Genomic DNA, 19,632 nt, shown 5'->3' on the forward strand with positions numbered 1-19,632 from the left:
GAGATAATGTTTTTGTTTTCAGCTGTTACATTTGTGAATTATTTGTTACACAGCAATAAATAACAAATACTGAGGAAAAAGGAGAGCAACGATAGGATCAGAGCTAGTAAGCAAACCACAGAGGCAGTTCTGTGGAATGAGGGAAAGACCAGCTATGTGTGGAAACTCTTTCTTTTTATGGGTGTGATTATGTTATGTTGCACATAACAATGCTGAGGTGGGAGGTGGGGTGCTAGGGTAGAGGGAGCCTGAGAACCCTGATGAGCAGTGAAATAGAAGTGGACATCCAAACATCAGCCCCAGGCAACCTGAGGTCAGTAACACAAAAGAGAAAATAGGAACCATGGCAAATCCAATGGCAAATGTAGCCTCCATAACCAAGCACTGAGCCACAGAGGCATATCTAGAAATAGGAGTCAAGACACCAAACTGCTACAGAATCAGTGGCATGTCTCAGGTCACAACAGAAACAAAGGGAGTAGAACAGAAGATTCTGTTGTGGGCCTTCTGTTTCAGCTGACTGAGTTCCCTCACGCTGTCTATATAGAGATTTCTGCTCCTAAAGCATCTTTTAGTGGATGAGATTGGGCTGCACTCCATCCCCTTTACAAAGTAAGTGTTGACTTATAACTGTCATAGCTGCCTGCTCTCTGGAGAACTGCCCTCAGCCAAATGCTTTACATCCACCCACCACCCCACCAATAGACCTCAGCCAGTGACTGACTGGCATGAGAGGAAAAAAGAGCCAGTGCCCTTGCCTTGAGATGGGTCTAGCTGGAGCAAATTATGCTCCAGAGCTTTTCCAGGGGATCAGATTTAAGCTTGCATCCAGTTGAGACCATATTCTTCCCTTACTTTAACCTGCTTCCCTCATTGCTTTTTCCTAAGAGTACTCCTGCAACAAATCACTTGAACAGGAATCCCATTTCAGGATCTGCTTCTAGGGAACCCAATCTACAACACACCTTAAAGAAACCCATAACTTTCTGGTGTGTGTGTGTGCATGTAAATGTGTGCATTCATACTACAGACTTAATGTTTGTGTCCTGCCAAATTCATATGTTGAAACACTACTCTCCAATGTGATGGTATTTGGGATTGGAGCATTTGAGAGGGAGTTGGGTGTCAACGAGTTCATGAGGATAGAACTCCCTTATGGGATTGGTGTCCTTATAAGAAGAGAAAGAGACCAGAGTCATCTCTCTCTCCATTGTGTGACAGCACAGCAAGAAGGCAGCCATCTGCAAACCAGGAAGAGAGAGCTCTCAACAGATACTAAATCTGCAGTCACCTTACTCTTGGACTTCCCAGCCTCCAGACTGTAAGAAATCAATGTTTGCTTTTTTTAAGCCATGTAGACTATGGTATTTTGTTACAGCAGCTCAAGTTGACTAAGACAGTACATATGAATATGATTGTGGTGATGATGAATGAATATCTAAAATCAGAGAAAACAACAAAAATTTTCCTGATGTGTTCTAGCTTAGCCTGGCCCTCCCCACTGCATGTCTAGCTCTTCTTTCCAGCTGCTGACACTGCCAACCAACAGCAACCCAGGCCTGCCCTCAGATGCAAAGGCAATAGCTTACCATAGATTTCTCCACCACCTCTTCACATACTCACTTCAGCAACTGATGTGCCTGGCTCCACAAATTCCCCAGTAGGCTGTAACTTGCTCAATCATGCCAGTGTGTCAGGAAGGTTGATGAGCAATTTTATCTCATCCTCTAACTCTGTATTTTGGGCTTTAGTTCTCCAAATTTTCCCTAATTCTGAAAGGTCTTATTGCTATAATAGATCTTTATTCCATAATATTTAAGGTGGTCTGATTTTCTCATTGATCTCTCATACCCTGATGCACTCATAGACTGATTATATTTAACTGCCATACTGCATAGTAACTAGTATATATGTCATTAAATGGATGTTAGATTAATTTTGTTGATGTTGTTCTTCACTAGCAATGGTAAACTCTAGAGATATGCTCAGAATTTAGACCCTGCTATTCTTTTACCATGGTCACTTGAAGAGAACTTTCCAAAGTTAGAGGGAGAATTGAAAAAAAACAGTGAGCTATTGGCTGGCATCAGTAGTAAAGAAACGATGGAGGATTTTCATCTGGGAGAATGTCACATTAGACTTTCAATTTCATCATCCTGGTTGTAATATGAAAAATGGGTTGGAGGGAGGTTGAGAGTGGAAGTTACAGGGAACAATTAATAGGATAGTACAGGGCGCCTGGGTGGCTCAGCCGGTTAAGCGGCCGACTTCAGCTCAGGTCATGATCTCGCGGTCTGTGAGTTCGAGCCCCGCGTCGGGCTCTGTGCTGACAGCTCAGAGCCTGGAGCCTGTTTCAGAGTCTGTGTCTCCCTCTCTCTGACCCTCCCCCGTTCATGCTCTGTCTCTCTCTGTCTCAAAAATAAATAAACATTAAAAAAAAAATTAAAAAAAAATAATAATAGGATAGTACAGTCATCTAGGCAGAAATGCCTAGAGGTGGACTAAGGTGGTGGCAATAGGATGAAGTGAGGAATCTTTGTCTGCCAGGAGAAGGCAGTCTAGAGCATGGATAACCATTTCAAAGGTAGCAAAAGTATCTTTGGCTCTAAACGACCATCACAGAATGACTGGGATATTTAACCTCCCCAATTCCCTCTGTTTCCTTGTGGAAATCCCCCCAAACTTTTATGCTGTTTAATTTTTCTTGCTAGCACTATTTAATTTCTTATTGTTGAACAGCACTTGTATGGTCCTTACTACCTAGCCACTATAGTAAATGCTTTTCAAAGGCTGACTCATTTAATCCTTGTAATGGCTACTGGTGCAGTTTTCCTATGGTCTTCAGTTGGTAGCAAAATCTTCCATCATCACTGACTGCCATTGCTGTTTCTCTCCCAGATGTTGGTCTGGATGATGGAGTTTACTTCTCATCCTGTGGCTGCTGTTACTCTCTCTGATGTGAGGAATTATATCAGTTGGGTTTTTTGTTTGCAAGCAACAGAAATGGATTTTAAGCAAGAAATTAATTTTCCTATAGAATATCAGGTTCCACTACTCACTCCTTTGAATAGTCAATATCCACATACACCCTTGTTTCTATACCTAGACACACACACACACACACACACACACACACACACTTCTACTAAATATAATGCATCTTTTCTTCATAATAACCAAAAATGTACTCACCTCCTCTCTGAAGGGAGACAATGCAAAATTTCATGCAGAATTTCTGGGTGTTACCCATTTCCTCTTTAGTCTAATACAACTTCATATTGATATTCAACAACCTATGAACTATAATTTGTATTTAAACACCACAAATACACCTATACAGAACAGTGGGATAACAAAATTTGTCTTATATTCAAGTTAGGAATTATGGATAGAGACTACAGTGTTTTATAGCTGTTTTTTTCAAACCAGGATTTAGTCATAGTTCATTAATTGCATTTGATCACTAGTAGACCACTGCATTTTCAAAGGCTTCATCTCTCATTTTTTGGCATGCATATGTATCTAGCATACCTGCTACTTCTGAATATGTGGCAGATTGTATTTTCCAAATATATCCACACTTGATATTTACCCCACCCCACATGTTTTTCTTACAATGTGATTGTCATTGCTCCTGCTAAGAGGTTGGTGAAGTTCCCTCCCCTCTTTAACCTGGGTAGGTGCTTGTGCCTCCCCCAACCAACGAAGTAAGTGATGCTATGTGATTTCCAAGACTAAGTTATAAAAAGGATGCAGCTTAACTCCCTCTCTCTCTCTCTCTCTCCCTCTCTCTCTCTGTCTCTTCCCATCCCTTCTCTCTTTCTCTCTCAACATTTGCCTTGGAACCTTGCTAGGTAACAGCCAGTATCAGTTGCCAAACACATGAGTGAAAAAGCCTTCATATTATTCCAACTCCAGCCTTAGAGCCTTCTAGCTGAGGCCCCTTCATCACAGTAGAGGTAAGCCCTCCCTACCCTTTCCTGTTTGAATTTTTGATCCATAAAAACTGTGAGAAATAAATATTTATTTTTGTTTTAAGTCACTAAATTTTGGGGTAGCTTAAATGCAAAGTAGTTAATTAAAACACAGTCTTATAAGCATGATGTCATCAATAGAGCAAAGCATAATAATGTCCTGTGGGATAATAAGATGGTCAAGGTTTGGTTTAGCAAATATAGTACAGTCGCAAAAAGTTGTTGCATAGCTGAAGTAGGACAGTGAAATTGTACTGAAATTTTACTGTAAAGTAAAATCAACCTGTCTGAAGTGTTTATATTTATTGGGCTAGGAAATACAAAAAAATCATTTATTAGATGATTAGCTGTGTTCCAAGTGTCAGAAACATGTTTGTTGTTGTTGTTCCAGTAAGAACACTGCACTTGGACCAAAGTTGCAGTTTGAAATGCCAGATCATTAAGTTTATGATTATTCACTTTTATACTCCAAGGCCCATCCATATTCACTTAAATAGAAATATGGTAGGAATTACCACACCTGTATCTTTCAAATCTTTGATGATGGCATTGACTTCTGAAATCTCCTTCAGAAATTTAGTCATCCATGTAGTCAATAAATATTAATTGAATATATATTATGTGCCAGTCATTGTCCTAGACACTGAGGATAGAGCAGTGAACAGGATAGGCAAAATATCTGCCCTCAAGGAGATTACATGCTAGGGAAGGAAAAAGACCATATACAAACAAACAATTGTACAATATATTGCTAGGTGGTAATGGGTGTAAGGCAGTAATATTGCTTTTCTGTAAGCATTTTGCCAATGAGGGGTTATTCCAAGAGCTTACACTTGGCCCTCTCTGTTGTAAAAGCCCATAGGTCCTGAGTAAAGGAGTCAATGTAAAGATGCCTGCAGTTGCTGAGATTGTCCAATTTTATCTTTATCTTTAGATCATGGGAAAATAGCCATGGGAAAAGAGTTTGGGGTCCCACAGGACCAACCATGAGTTGCAATGGGTTAAAATTCTATTTAATAACTGTCCCTTATAAGGCTCAGTGTTAATGTGCTTTTGGGCCCCCATAAATTAGTGTAAGTCCAGGGTGAGTGCTGAAGAGCCTGTGAATGTTTTGAGTGTGTGCTTTTCTCTTGATCACATTTACCCAGTAAGTGGTTTCAGATCTATGGGGGAAGACAAGGGGAAGATTCACAGTTTGTTCCTGTGACATTAGTAGCCTTGATCAAGTCTCCACTCTAGGTGTTCTGCATTGTGAAATCATCTAGGTCTAGTAATTGAGTGAGTGCTAGGACTCACTTTAGGGGTAATGTAAGCCAAGTTCTTACTAGACTGCTCTTTTAAAAGATTGCAAGTCAAGTAGGGCTTTAGCAGGTTAAGCATATCTTTCCATGCCAAGAATCCCCTAAACAATTAACCAACACCAGAATCTCTGTAGATCAAATCATTCTGGTTACTGTCTGGCCTATGGCCTATTCAGAGACCAATACACTCACTTTGCCTCTGGCAATTAAGTCTGGCACTTGGTGTCTCCTCCCCCTTCATCCTTCCATTCCCACACTCTGTTGAGTTAAACCTCAAGCATTGTTTTATGTACTACTAATTATCTTAACTAGTGGTGGTTAACTTCTGACCAAGGACGGAAGCCAGAAAATACTGAAGTCTTTGCAAAGAGCTGCAATAATGTTATGAAAAAGCTTTCCCCAATTCCTCATCAAATGAACACCTCTCTGCAAAGAATACCACGTAATGCTTAATCATTCTACCAATACAACTTTTATGGCAGAGATTTGCTTTGGACTTATGTCAAGGTCCTCAAATGAAGCTCTAAAGAACTATCTGGAACATTTTGCAACAATCTATTCTGACAAGATCAGAGTTTAGAGACCTTTCTAAATTCTTTCAAATGCCACTACCACTTTATTGAGTGAATGTGCTTAGGGTGAATCCCCATAGTAAAAAATTCCTTGGCAGATCCTCCAGGATAGGTCTTCCTATCGGAGGTCTCCATTTTTCAGAAAGATACTTATCACTGCTGCCTCATCTTTAGAATGTGTTCACTACTGGTCTTTCCAGAAGAAACTTCTTATTCAGCATTTATTGCTTCTTTGCATTTCAGTGGTGGAGAAATGTACTAGCTGTATGAAAGAAGAGATCAATACTTTCTGGCACTTAATGTATAGTACACTTGAGAAGGAGCTCAAGATTTAGAGGAATGAGCCAACTTGGGGTTAATAACTGTGGAGTCCAAAGTGATTTAATCATATGCCATTTGAATTTCTAATTTCACTGCCTTCACTTCTTTCCCTGCTTCTCCAATCTCAAATGGCAAGGCTGAAAGAATTCCTAGTGCATCCCATCTTCTCAGACTTGGGAAATATCACTCAGAGGGAACAGCACCTTCTATTGCAATTCTGGTCATTTGGAAAAAAGCACAGCATTCAGGGGATAGCTTCAATATGGGTCTGAGCCTTTCGCCATCTCCAAACACTTCTATTTCTTTTATGCCCGACTTTCTGTTTGCACTCTTTTTTCTCTGCTCTTTCTTAGAGTTGTTCCTGACCCTAAATTCATTGTTCCCCACCAGAGGTGCTCTGGAAAGCTGCATGATAGGGGAAAGAGAATAGGCTCTGGAGTTACACCTGGGTTTAAATCCTGGCTCTACAGTCACTGGACATGTAACTTTGACTACATCCCTTAGCCTCTGTGAACACCAGTTTCTTCATCTGGAAACGAAGTGAATCAATCCTACTTCAGAGACTTATTATTTGAATTAGAGAAAATACATGTAAAATACCTACCCAGATACTTGGCACATGATAGGTAATATATTAATAAATATACCAAAACCACATTAGCATATATTATTATTAGTATATATTATTTATAATAATTAGGTGTCTTGGCTTATTCTTTCTGCTTTTCACCATAAAAATATTTAAATGTTTTGAGCCTTTACTGTGTACTCACACTTTTAAATCTCTCCACATATATTAATTTATTTAATCTTCTCAACAACTCTGTAAGGTGGGCACTATTACTAACCCATTGTTGCAGTTGAGGATACTATGGCACAGAGGGACAAATTAACTTGCCTAAGGTCATATATTTGGAAGTAATGGAGCCAGGATTTGATTATAATCTGGCACAAAGCTGGCACATTTTAGGAGCCATACAGGAATGCTGACTCTGATAGTGGATTAAAAGATCTGTAAGAAAAATATTTCATATTTTTCCAGCTTCTTCATATTGTACTTTATATTAATTGAAGAGAGAGATGTTTAAATGTATCAGAAAGATCAGCAGAGCCATTCCTTACAGAAGTAAGCTGAATTTATTCTTAGCTATGAGGTTCATCCCTTTGTCCCTGCTATAGGATGCTAAAGGTAATAGAAAATTCTCCTAAACTGGTCTCTAGAGGAGATATATTGGCTCACTTAACTACAAATCCAAAAGCAAGGCAAGCTCTAGGCTTCGTTGCTTTAGCAAGTCAGTGAGATCCTAAAAGACTCAGATTCTTTCTACTTCTCAGGCTTGTTGTCTCTGTCAGCTTCATTCCGAAGCTGTGGTCCTGTGGCAATTGGAACTGCATGATTCTTCATTCCTCCCTAGTAGGAAAGGAAAAGAGGTTCCAGTGTTTCTTCAGAAGAGTAAAGAAAGGCTTTCCTGATGAACACTACACCACACACATAGCTTTTCATCCCATCAAAATGGTCCAAGTAGCCTCCTCTTAAGCCAATCAAAGCCATCCCTAGAACTTGGGATTGTGGTCATCTTCCCCAAGGCACATAAATGTGGGAAGAACAAGAAACCTGAACAAAATTGTGGTTCTCTTAGGAAGAAGAAAGGGCGGGACAGACCACCAGCATATCCAGCAGGCTCCTAAGGACACATTATCTATTTTCCATGGATTTTCCTATTTTCTTGGCCCCAATTTTATCTTCACTACACTAGTGATAATAGTTACTTCTCATGGAGTGAGCTTACATGAGACAATGTATATGGTAAGTTTTTAACACAGTACAAATGAGTTGTAGTTGTTGTTACTGTGCTGCCATTGCAGTTGGGATTTTCTCTTAAAAGTGTGTTGTGTTGTTAGTAGTAAGGCCAGAACAGCAGAAGCCATGTGCCTGTCAACCTCCATTTTGTCCATTCCTACCTCCTAGAATGTACTTTCTCCCACCCCCAGACACTCCAGGCTGCCTCTCACTAGTGTGATTTGGGGCAAATCACTTCACCTCTCTGGACTCCACTTTGCTCTTTAGTGAAATGAGATACTTGCACTAATTAATCTCTAAGGTACCTTCAAGCTTTAATCTTTTATGATTCTATGAATTTCAGGTAGCAAGTTAAAGAGAAGTGAAGAATTTCAGGCAGGTAGCATGTTTTTGGAGTCAAAGGATTTTAAACAATCAAGTGTCCAGTTAACAAGGCTACCCTGATTTAGGGGTTCTAAAAACATACCTACATACATACAGACAGACACACACACACACACACACACACACACACAGAGGTAAACATACACATGCGTAAGCATGCATACACACTGAGGGCAGTTAGCAATCTATAGTGAACATCACAACAGGAATGAGGACCTCTAATAAAATAAAATGGACTCAACTGCAGGGCAAACCTAGGAGATGCAGATGTGGGGAATGGGGCGGTGAGAAGAGAATCTTCAATATATCTAAGTTTGACAGAGGTGAGAATTCCACTGGGTGGAGAATTATCACTGCTTTGAGCATTGCTTTTATAGGCCTATATGTGCCCAAATCTGAGGGGACCTCCGAAGAGATTAATCTGACCTTCCAACCACAGAAACATGTCTACTACTAGGTTTGACCTTGTTTTGCTTTTTTTTTTTTTCCATCCCTGGTTTCAGCTGGGCCTCAAAAGCAGAAAGGCCAAAATCCAACAAGAAAATATGTTTCTGTTATTTTCTCTTGGCTGCTTAGGAGACCTCTCCTGGCAGGCTTTCTGGTGATTTGTCCAAGCCTAAGAGCCTCTCTTCCCTGGAGTTCCATCACCTTGTTCAGGGGAAAAGAAGCCCTAAGCATCACTATGCAGTGCCTGTGAGGCAGTTGCTCTTTTTCTTAAACTAGAGTCCTTCAGTCCTTCCTTTTCCTCTTTGTCTCCCAAAAGACAACTGTACACAGTGGGACCCAAAATAATAGCAGCAGCTACCATTTATTACCTGTGTACTATTATTCAGGCGTGACACTAAGCATTTTTCATATTATTTCAATTACTAATTAAATAGTAATGGAAGGTGATAAGATGGTATAAAAACATTAAAAGGGGTGAAAAATAGATATTTCATATTGATAAAATGTATGGTCCATGAAAAAGTTAAATCACTCATGAACTTTTATGCACCTAATAATATAGTTTCAAAAATTTATAAAGCAAAAATACCAGAAATACAAAGAGAAGTTTACAGGGCCACTGTCATAATAAAAGATGTTAACACTCTTTTTAAAAATAGATAAAATAGACAAAATTGACTAAGTGTATGCAGAATTTATATAGCACAATAACAAGTTCTATAGAACTTTGAACTCAACAGAGACTACACATTGTTCTGAAACATATGTGAAAACGGTTTCAAAAACTGGCCTTGTATTATGTCATAAAGAAAACCTTCACAAACTCTAGAAGGCAGTATTCATGCAAGCACTTTGATTGAACAAAATGCAATAAGACTTAGAAATGAACACTAGAAGGGACACCTGACTGTCTCAGTCAGTAGAACATGCATCTCTTGATCTCGGGTTTGTAAGTTTGAGCCCCACATTGGGTATAGATATTACTTAAAAACAAAATCTTTTTTAAAAAAGAAAGAAATTGGGGTGCCTGTGTGGCTCAGTCAGTTAAGAATCCAACTTTGGCTCATGTCATGACCTCGCGGTCTGTGAGTTTGAGCCCCATGTCGGGCTCTATGCTGACAGCTCAGAGCCTGGAGCCTGTTTCAGATTCTGTGTCTCCCTCTCTCTCTGACCCTCCCGCCGTTCATGCTCTGTCTCTCTCTGTCTCAAAAATAAATAAACGTTAAAAAAATTCTTTTAATAAAAAAAATTTTAAAAAGAAAGAAATTAACAACAGAAGGATAGAAAAAACAAATATACCTACTTAATATTTTAACCTTTATAAATTATTATTGGGCATATCAGTTAGGGTTCAGTCATATGAAATATCTGTACATAATGGATTGGTCATCCATATATACAGAGGTTTGACCTGATGCAGTTGTAGGATCTAGCTAAACAGTCTCTCTAAGGTTGTTGTCATTGCATCTGACACTGGAACTTGAAGTCCACAGGGCAAACAGTCGGGATGTAAAGTGGGAAGAGTACAAGCTGATGTATATGAGGATAGGCTAAAACCAATGTCAGTTCTTGCTTCTGACCTTGGTCATACAGAAGCCTCAGCCTTTTGTCATGGAGCTAAACACACACATACACATGCATGCACACACGCACAAGCACGTGTGCACACACACACACACACACTGAGTACACACTAGCAATCAATAGTGAACATCACAACAGGAATGCAAACATCTAATAACTCCTCTGAATGAATAAGAAGCTGAAAGAGAATCCAGGAGGAGACAGAGCAGTTCCAATCTTGGCCACTGTCCCACACCAAGGAGGGCCAGGAGACAATGTATGTAAACTACAAAAAAGTGAGCTATTGCTTTACTTACACTCACCAAATTGCCCATGAGAATCTTGTGGTCCAACCTAACTGGAAATATACAAGAAAGGGAATTCTGAGAAATGTAGTTCAATCTGGCCAAGATGACACCTTATAAAGCCACCACAATCCGTTCTTCACCAACTTGACACCCATGCTTATCTCCATATTTAATCCCCAATAAAGATAATAATGAAGTCATCCTTCTGCCTCATACAATATAACTATCCCCACAAAACCAGTAGCATGCTAACCCAGAGGTCAGAAAACTCTTTCTTAAAGAGCCAAATAGTAAATATTTTAGGTTTTGCAGGCCACATGGTTTCTGTTGCAACTATTCATTACTAACATGGTAGTATGAAAGTAACCACAGACAATATGTAACTGAATGAATGTGGCTATATTCCGACAACATTATTTATAAAAGCAGATGGCCAGCACTTGGGCCATAGTTTGCCAACTCCTGTGTTAATCTTTTGAGCAAAGGAGAATAAAAATCCTTTTTATGTTGAGTGATCTTTATCCTTCTACCATCTAATTCACACATCACTCTTTGACATCTTATAGCTTAAATATTGAGATATGACATTAATTATACATAGCACATCTTAGATAAGGAAGTGGAAGAGAAGGAGGAAAACAAAAATATTTTCGGTATATATATATATATATATATATATATATATATATATAATACTCATAAAAGATTACAGTTCTTTTTTTGCAATTGGTTACATTTATTTGTCTGTTTCCAAATGTTATTCCTGAAGGGTCTGGGCTATTAGCAGTCCTACGTGAATTGGAGTTTGTTGGAGTTTTCCATTGTCTTAATAATCACAAAATATTGGTATGCTAAAAGTTGCTCTATAGGATTTCCCACATTCCAGAAATACTCATTGTATGATGGCAACTCAATTATCTCTTGATAGTCAAGATCAGTCCCCACAGCCGTCTAGTAAATCCCTTGTTTGCCTGTTGATTCAGTGGCCTTAGGAGCCCAAGTGGCCAGGTGGCAGTCTCAACTTCCAGTTCATTGGAATCACTGTTGTGTCTCCTGGTAGAAGCATTCCTCCCTTTGGAACTAAGACTTCCAGAGCAGCAGAGCCTAACGTTGTGGTAATGGGAAACAAAAATTGTACTAGAAGATCACTAGGGGTAATAATGATAGCAACAACTTCACTTTCTAGCCCCTTAATTCCTAGACTTGTGAATCTCACTATGGGAGAGGCAGCAATATAATGGACATTGATTTAGAGCATTTATCACAATCTGAAGTTCCTTGCTCCAGCCACACAAAGTGTTGCCACCTACTTGATGCCTTAACTGAGCCTTTGAAAAGTGATTACACCATTCTTCTACATCAGTTGCTTCAGAATTATAAATAACATGGTAGGACCAGTGACTCCCATGAGCATGGACCTATTGCCTAACTTCATATAAAGTGAGTTTCTTGATCAAAAGTGATGCAGTGTAGAGTACCATGCTTTTGGATAAAATATTTGGTCAGTTCACAAATAGTACCTTTGGCAGAAGCATTGCAAGGAGATAAGCAGAAAAGGCAAATCCTATGTTATAAGGACAAAATGCTATTCCTTTCATGATAGAAGCAGACCAATGTAATTAACCTGCAATCAGGCTGATCCCCCAGGAAATAATGCCATTTGGGGGTCTCCATGTTAGTCTCTGCTATTGGAAGATTGGGCATTCAGCAGTGCTTTTATCCAAATAAGCCCTGGATGGTGAAGGTTCATGTTGCTGAGCCCAGCATAACCTCCATCCTGATTCCATGGCCATTTGTTCATGAACCCATTAAGCAATAACAGGAATGACTGGAGAAGAGGGCTGACTGACATCCACAGAATAGGTCATCCTATTCACCTGATTGTTTAAATCCTTCCTTGGTGAGCATTTGTATGGGGCACAAATATTTTCATATTCTGTGTCTATTTGGAGAGGTTTATCCACATATATCTTCCCCAGATTTCCTTGTCACCAATTTTCCAATGTGTCCCTTCCAAGTCCCTGACCATCCAGTCAAATCATTAGCCCCAGCCCATGAGTTAATGTAGACCCATATGTCTGGCTATTTATTAATCCAGGCAAAATGAACAACTATGTGTCCTGCACAAAGTTCTGCCCACAGGAAAGATTTTCCTTCAACACTGTTTTTCAGGGCTGTCCCAAAATGAGGCTATAGTGCTACAGCCGTCCACTTTATCTTGAAGATAAAGCAGATAGCCAGCCCTGCTTTATCTTGAAGAGTTAATTGGGTTTTTTAAAATTTTTTTTTACATTTATTTATTTGAGAGAGAGAGAGAGAGAGAGAGAGCGCATAAATGGGGGAGGGGCAGAGAGAGAATTTGGATTCTGAGACACAGAATCCAAAGCAGGCTCCAGGCTCTGAGCTGTCAGCACAGAGCCCGACGCAGGGCTCAAACTCACCAACTGCAAGATCATGACGTGAGCCGAAGTCAGACATTTAACCAACTGAGCCACCCAGGCACCCTGAAGAGTTATTTGTAAACCAACTTCTAGTGTTTTCTTCCTCAGTCAACTAATCCTAGGGAACTCATCATGAAGCCATCAGTATGGTTGAGAGAAAGAAGGAAATGTAGCAGGAGTAGGGGGGATGGACATCTGGGCCACTTCCTCACGCAATTTATTTGTGCCTTCAGGATCTGCATCAGATGATATTGATGGTGAGCATCTCAGGTCATATGATAACCTGGTAGCTCATGGCCAAGCATTTAGTCTCTACTAAGTCCCAGTAACAAGCCAAAAACTGGATCCCAAAAGGGGAAAGCATAACTTTGCTAAAAAAAAACCTCTTAGGGTCTGTGCTGTGATTCACCTGTAGGATAGGAGCCTGCTAATGGCTCCAAACAGCATACCTATGTGACACTAATACTTCAGTACTATCTTATCTTCTGAGTCATATGGCTCAATTAGAAGAACAGCTTGCATAGCAGCTTGACCTGTTGCAGAGCTTACTCTTACTCTGGGATTCACTCAAAATGGACAGCTTTTCAGGTCATTCAGTAAATGGGTCAAAGTAGCACATCCAAATGAGATATATGTTACCTCAAAAATTAAAAGAATTTCAGTAGGCATGGTGCCTCTTTCCTCATGGTAAGAGGAACCAGGTGCAGCAACTTGCCCTTCATCTTAGTTGAGAAATCTCTTCATATCTCAGATAATTGGACCTCTACAACTTTCACCAAGGTGGCAGGTCCTTGAATTTCTGTGGAATTTATTTCCCACTCCCTGGCACACAAATGTCTTATTGATGTGTCTAGAATAGTTGCTACTTTCTGCTCACCATGTCTAGTAAGCATAAAATCATCAAAGTAACGGACTAGTGTGATATCCTATGGAAGAAGGCAAGCAAGGTTCTTGTAGGTTAGATTGTGACATATGATTTGAGTTGAGAGACCCCCAAGGTAGGACAGAGAGGGTGGATTGCTGCCTTGCCAGATGAAAGCCACCTGCTTCTGATGGTCATTACGAACAGGTACAAAAATAAAAGCATTTACCAGATCAATAACTGCATACCAGAGATGTGTTGATATGCTCCAGCAACAAAACCACATCTGGAAATGCAACTACAATTGGTGCCACCACCTATTAAATTTATGACAGCCTATTGTCATTCTGGTTGAGTCACAACCCCTGCATCTTGTAAGTCCTTCCAAGTAGCATCAATCTCTGCAATTCCCCCAAGAATGCAGTATTGCTTTTGGTTTACTGTTCTTGTAGGTACAGATAGTTCTAGTGGCTTTCACTTGGTCTTTCCTACCACAATAGCCCTCATTTTATGTGTCAGAGAACCACTGTGGGGACTCTGCCAGTTGCTACATATATCTATTCTAATTATACATTCTAAAACTGGAAAAATAACCACAACATGAACACAACTGGGCCCACTGTGAGATAGATATGAGCCATGTATCAGTTATATATTGCTGCATAACAAACTATTCCAAAACTTAGAAGCTGAAAACAACAAATGTGGTCTCAAACATTATCTATGGATCAGGTATCTGGGAGGAGCTTAGCTGAACGTCTCTAGTTCAAGGTCTCTCATGAGATTGCAGCCAAGCTGTTTCCTGGGGCTCCAATCAGCTCAAGACTTGATTGGGAATGAAAGACCCACTCTTGAACTCACTTACGTGGTTGTTGTCAGATTTCAGTTTCTCTGTATTGTTTCACTGAGGGCCTCAGTTCTTTACCACACCATGTGGCCATCTCCATATAGTTGCCCACCATGTGGCAGGATGCTTCCTCAGTGAAAGTGATCCGAGAGAAAGAGAGAGGGAGAGAGAGAAAGACAAAGAGAATGAACGAAAGACAGAAGCCAGTCATTTTATAGCCTAATATAGGAAATGTTATCCCATTATTTCTTCTATACTCTGCTCATTAGAAACAACTCACTAGGTCAAACCCACACTCAAGGAGAAGGGATTACACAAGGCTGTGACTACCAGGAAATACGGGTCACTGGGGACAACATCAGAGACTGTCAACCATACTGGGTTATTAAAAGTGAAAATGATGAACTTGTTTAGAAATAAACATGAAGAGCCAATGTAGCAAAATTCACCAGGTCTTCACATAACACATCCCATTTTACAAATTGGGAACTCAAGGCACAGAGTGGTTAAAAATATTTGCCCAAGGTCATTTAGTGAGTGGCAAAACTGACACTCAAATCTCAGTCTAATTCCAAAGGCTAATTCTGACTCTGACCTTTCCTCCAAAAGTCCTTTAATGAGATCATTTATTTCAGATTGCTTCTATTCCCTTCTGTTTCTTCTCTTTCTGCCTACTTTTCTTTCCATTTCTCTCCCCCCCCCCACCCCAACAGAAAGACTATTCAGAGACTGATATATTTTACCTTATTGTACCAACTATGAGATACCCTCAAGTGTGAGGTCATAATTTTTCAGAAAAGAGATTATTTTTAAATGATAACCCATGGCCTATCCCACAGAACTGTTTCTTCTCCTCTGATGCCTTCTAAACAGAAGCTGGTGACATTAAGGCCACAATTTCAGCACACCTACTCCTTGGTAACAACTGAGTTTCCTCCAGGTACCTCCAGTTTCATAGCTGCTCAGAACTTCCCCTCTAAAAGGCCCAGAGTCACCCTCAGAACAATATATCCATAGTTTAAAATATAACTTGAGTGGTTTAATCACACCCCTACCCCCACCCACTCCTTCCACTTCCCTTTCCCTCCCCCCTAGAGGCCCAATCAGTGAGATTTCAGCAATAATTTCTGTAGTCTGGGAAAATGCTAGGTCACACTTGGGAGTACCTGGCTGCCCAGAGGACAGTTTCAGTTCCCACTGCCCACCTACAAATAAGAAGCAACTTGCACATTTAGAATGATCATTTTCTTTATGTAGCTGAAATAAATCTCAGACCACAAATTAAAGGTTGAAAGAAATAAACTTTATTTTTTAAATAATAATTTAATAATTTAATTTTAACCAAACATAATTTATTTTATGAACCTCATTTATATAGGAGTAGAAACATAGTATGTCAATTCAAAGAGCCATCTTTAGGGTTGACTTGAGATCTGGGTGTGTTGGAGAGTGGGTTGGAGAAGGAGACTTTGGCCTTCAGTTGTTATCTGCCTGTACCTGCATCTATTGAGATGTCGATCTTCAGTTGAGACATTGAGATGTCTATCTTCAGTCCTAAAGTCATTCTCAGCCTCTTGCACCTGACCATAGGCCCCTCCAACCTGGCTGTATCTCAGGTACTTGGCCATCCCTCTCAGAGGTAGAGAAGACATTTAGTTGCACTTCTACCCCTTCTGGACAGGAAAATCCTACAAGGTTTGTGACCTCCCTGGAAACAAGGTACAACCTTACTCTTCTCCTAAATCCCTAAACTTTCTTAGGAAGGTTTCACTTCCTTCATTGGCCCCAGGAATTATCCCTGAGGATAAGCCACAGGACCCCTGCTCAGGAACCAATAACATCTCGCTTCCTCTCAGATGCCCCTCTTCTTCCCTGACCAGTTCTGTAGATTTTAATCTCAGGTTGACAGAAGGGAAAAGGGATGAACTGGCTTTGATGAACCAAATATTACTCTAAATCCTTTTGTCTTATTCCTGGACCTGAACTTTTAAAACTCAAAAGGTAATATTTTACTCTTGTTCTCTGATTTTTCTGTAACAACCTTCTCTAAGACAATCCATATCTCAAAAATGGGGAAAAAGCCATAAGACAAATAAAAAGAATTCTAGGAAAACATATCAATTAATATCAAAATATAATTTCACTACAATTAAATACATTTTCCTGCCTTACATAAAATCCATGTCATTTCTTTTTATCATAGTCCTTCATTTTATTTCACATCCGCCCAAAGCAGGAAACTTGCTGAATGTCCTAAGTGTCCATGAAGCGAAAAAATTATGAGACACGGCCCTACTTCTTAAAGGAGGTTGTTACGGGTTGAATTGTGTACCCCAAAGAAATTCCCAGTACTTCAGAATGTGACTTTCTTTATTTGGAAATAGGGTAGTTGGAAATATAATTAGTTAAGATGAGGTCATACTGTGTCCTGAATAGAAGAGAAGAGACACAGAGACAGAGACACAGGGAAAAGATGGCCATGTGGTGACAGAGGCAGAGTTTGGATTGATGTAGTTACAAGCGAAGAACTCCAAGATGGCCAGCAAACACTAGAAACTAGAAGAGGCAAAGAAAGATTCTCCCCTACAGATTCCATAAGAAAATCTGGCCTTACATTAGAGGATGTCTCATAATTGATCCAATAAAGTAACTATACCAATCTCTGAATGGTCTTGGAACATGGCCCTGTCAACACCTTGATTTTGAACTTCTAGCATCCAGAACTCTGAGACAACAAATTTATTATTTTAAGCCACCCAGTTTGTGGTAATTTGTAATGGCAACCCTAGGAAACAAATATAGTAGTCTAATTAAGGATGTAAGAACTCAGATATCATAAAGCAGTTATGGAATAATGCACTGTTAAACTGTGTGACACTAAAGAGAACAGCATAAGATCCAGAGACTCCCAGACTTACCCCCTGCCCCCAGTCTCTTGCCTAGTCTTAGGAGTGACTGGGTTGCTTTATTCATAGCATTGACACAAAGAAGTTTATATCTCCCTGGCCTTTTGGGCCCTGTGCTCCAGGATCTCACACAATAAAGCCTCCATCTAAAGGTCAGTACTCCCAAAGGAAGTGACTCTTCTTTTGAACACAAATGCCATAGGCTTCTGAGATTAAACAGGACAACACTTCACATCTCAGAAAGTTATACTTGCCATTATGAGACCCAAGATGGGACCAGCCATGTGGCTCTGAGCTTCACCCAGCCAGAGCCTCAACCAACAGGAGAACTCTGTCTTATGAGACCTATTCTGAATGGTCTTTGTTTGCCTGAAATCTTGCTATTGGGTTATAATAGTGGATTCTACACATCTTGCTCGACCTGGTTCTGTTAAGTCCTCCTTTTTTTTTTGGGGGGGGGGTGCTCTTTGTTGTAGGCCACTAAATAAGTTGTCTCTACTGGGTCTCAATGCCCATGAGGTACATAACCAATAAATTATCCTTTCTATAGTTGCTGGATTGACTATTATACATTTTCTGTTTCAGAGAAGGAATCAAGAAACAAGGAAGGGGATTGGGCTCAAAGGGCAGAGTGGTAAGGGAAGGATGAGAAGTTAAATTTGGGGTTTAAAAAAGGATAAAGGAAATGAAAGTTGGCTGGGCTTGTTAGTCAGGAATCATCCTTGTGTCCTCATTTCCCCTTATCTCTTACATCTAAGTAATCAGCAGATCTTATCCATTTTATGTTCAAAATACATCTCAAATCTGTTCTTTTAAATGTCAATAACCACAACTTCTTTAGACCAGGCAACCATCATCTCTGCCTTAGATGACTGCTAAACCTCGTAACTGATCTCTCTTCTTCTAATCTTATCTCATATAATTTATTCTCTACAAAACAACCACAGTGATCTAAAATGATGAATAAAATAACTTCTGTCCTGTGATTAAAATTCTTTAACTTTCACTTTCAGCCAAGATGGACTAACAGATGACATCTATCTTCCTTCTCTAAGTAATTAGAAAAATGGACAAAAATGTATATAATAAGTATTTTTTCAGACATGTAGTACAGGACTATGATCCCCGAGAAAAAGTGATGAGGTGAGCCCTACAATTGCATGAACTTACTTCTTGGAGGCAATTTTCTGTCCACATCACTGAGGGTCTCTATGAGGTCTAAGCAGGTAAACTAAGCAGGTCTCTATGAGTTGCAGAGATAGAGACTTAACCAGGGGAGGTTAGGGTGGCTAGAATTTGTGGAGCAGAGTACCAAAGAAGAGTGAGCAGCGGAGAGAGAGGGAATGAGAGAGGGTGCTCCAAAGGTCTGAGAGGGATCTCATTGAATCTTTGGCTGAGCACTGATCTGTGTATGTATAAGAGGAATCTACTCTTGGTCAGAGAAAGAACCACCTGAGAGGAATAAGCAGGACAATTCACAGATCTGGGAATAGTTTGTGTTCCTACCAGCCAGAGTAGAAAGACCTCATAATATATGGAGCATTGGGTAGTCCTCAAAAAAAAAAAAAAAAAGAGTCCTTAGTAGTAGCACTAAATTAGCCCTACATTAAAGGTTACTCTAGACCTGCTCTAACAAAGCTTAAAAGCAAGTCTTGAAATAAGCCAAATGATCCCAAGTAATTTAACAGTTCACCAGAACAAAATCTAACTGTAGTTAAAGATATAGAACAAAATCCAGCAAAACAATATAAAATGCACAATGTCTGACATCCAAAAATAACCAAGCATGCAGACAGGACTTTGGCTATGACAGAATAAAGAGGTATGTGATGGAACCAGAAAAGACCCTGAATAGCCAAAGAAATCCTGAAAAGAAAACTAAACCTTGAGGCATCACAATTCCGG

General features: G+C 39.8%; 1 protein-coding gene across 1 annotated transcript in view; it reads left to right on the forward strand.

Moving 5' to 3' along the window:
* LOC131485122 (uncharacterized) overlaps positions 1-19,632 on the forward strand; it is a 240,932-nt gene that overhangs the window by 207,668 nt on the left and 13,632 nt on the right. The window contains exon 4 of the mRNA XM_058684176.1: positions 3,855-3,959. The gene's annotated coding sequence lies outside the window, so the exon portion shown is untranslated. The remainder of the gene's footprint in view (positions 1-3,854; positions 3,960-19,632) is intronic.

Source organism: Neofelis nebulosa, chromosome 9 (assembly GCF_028018385.1).
Source record: "Neofelis nebulosa isolate mNeoNeb1 chromosome 9, mNeoNeb1.pri, whole genome shotgun sequence".
Classification (NCBI taxonomy): domain Eukaryota; kingdom Metazoa; phylum Chordata; class Mammalia; order Carnivora; family Felidae; genus Neofelis; species Neofelis nebulosa.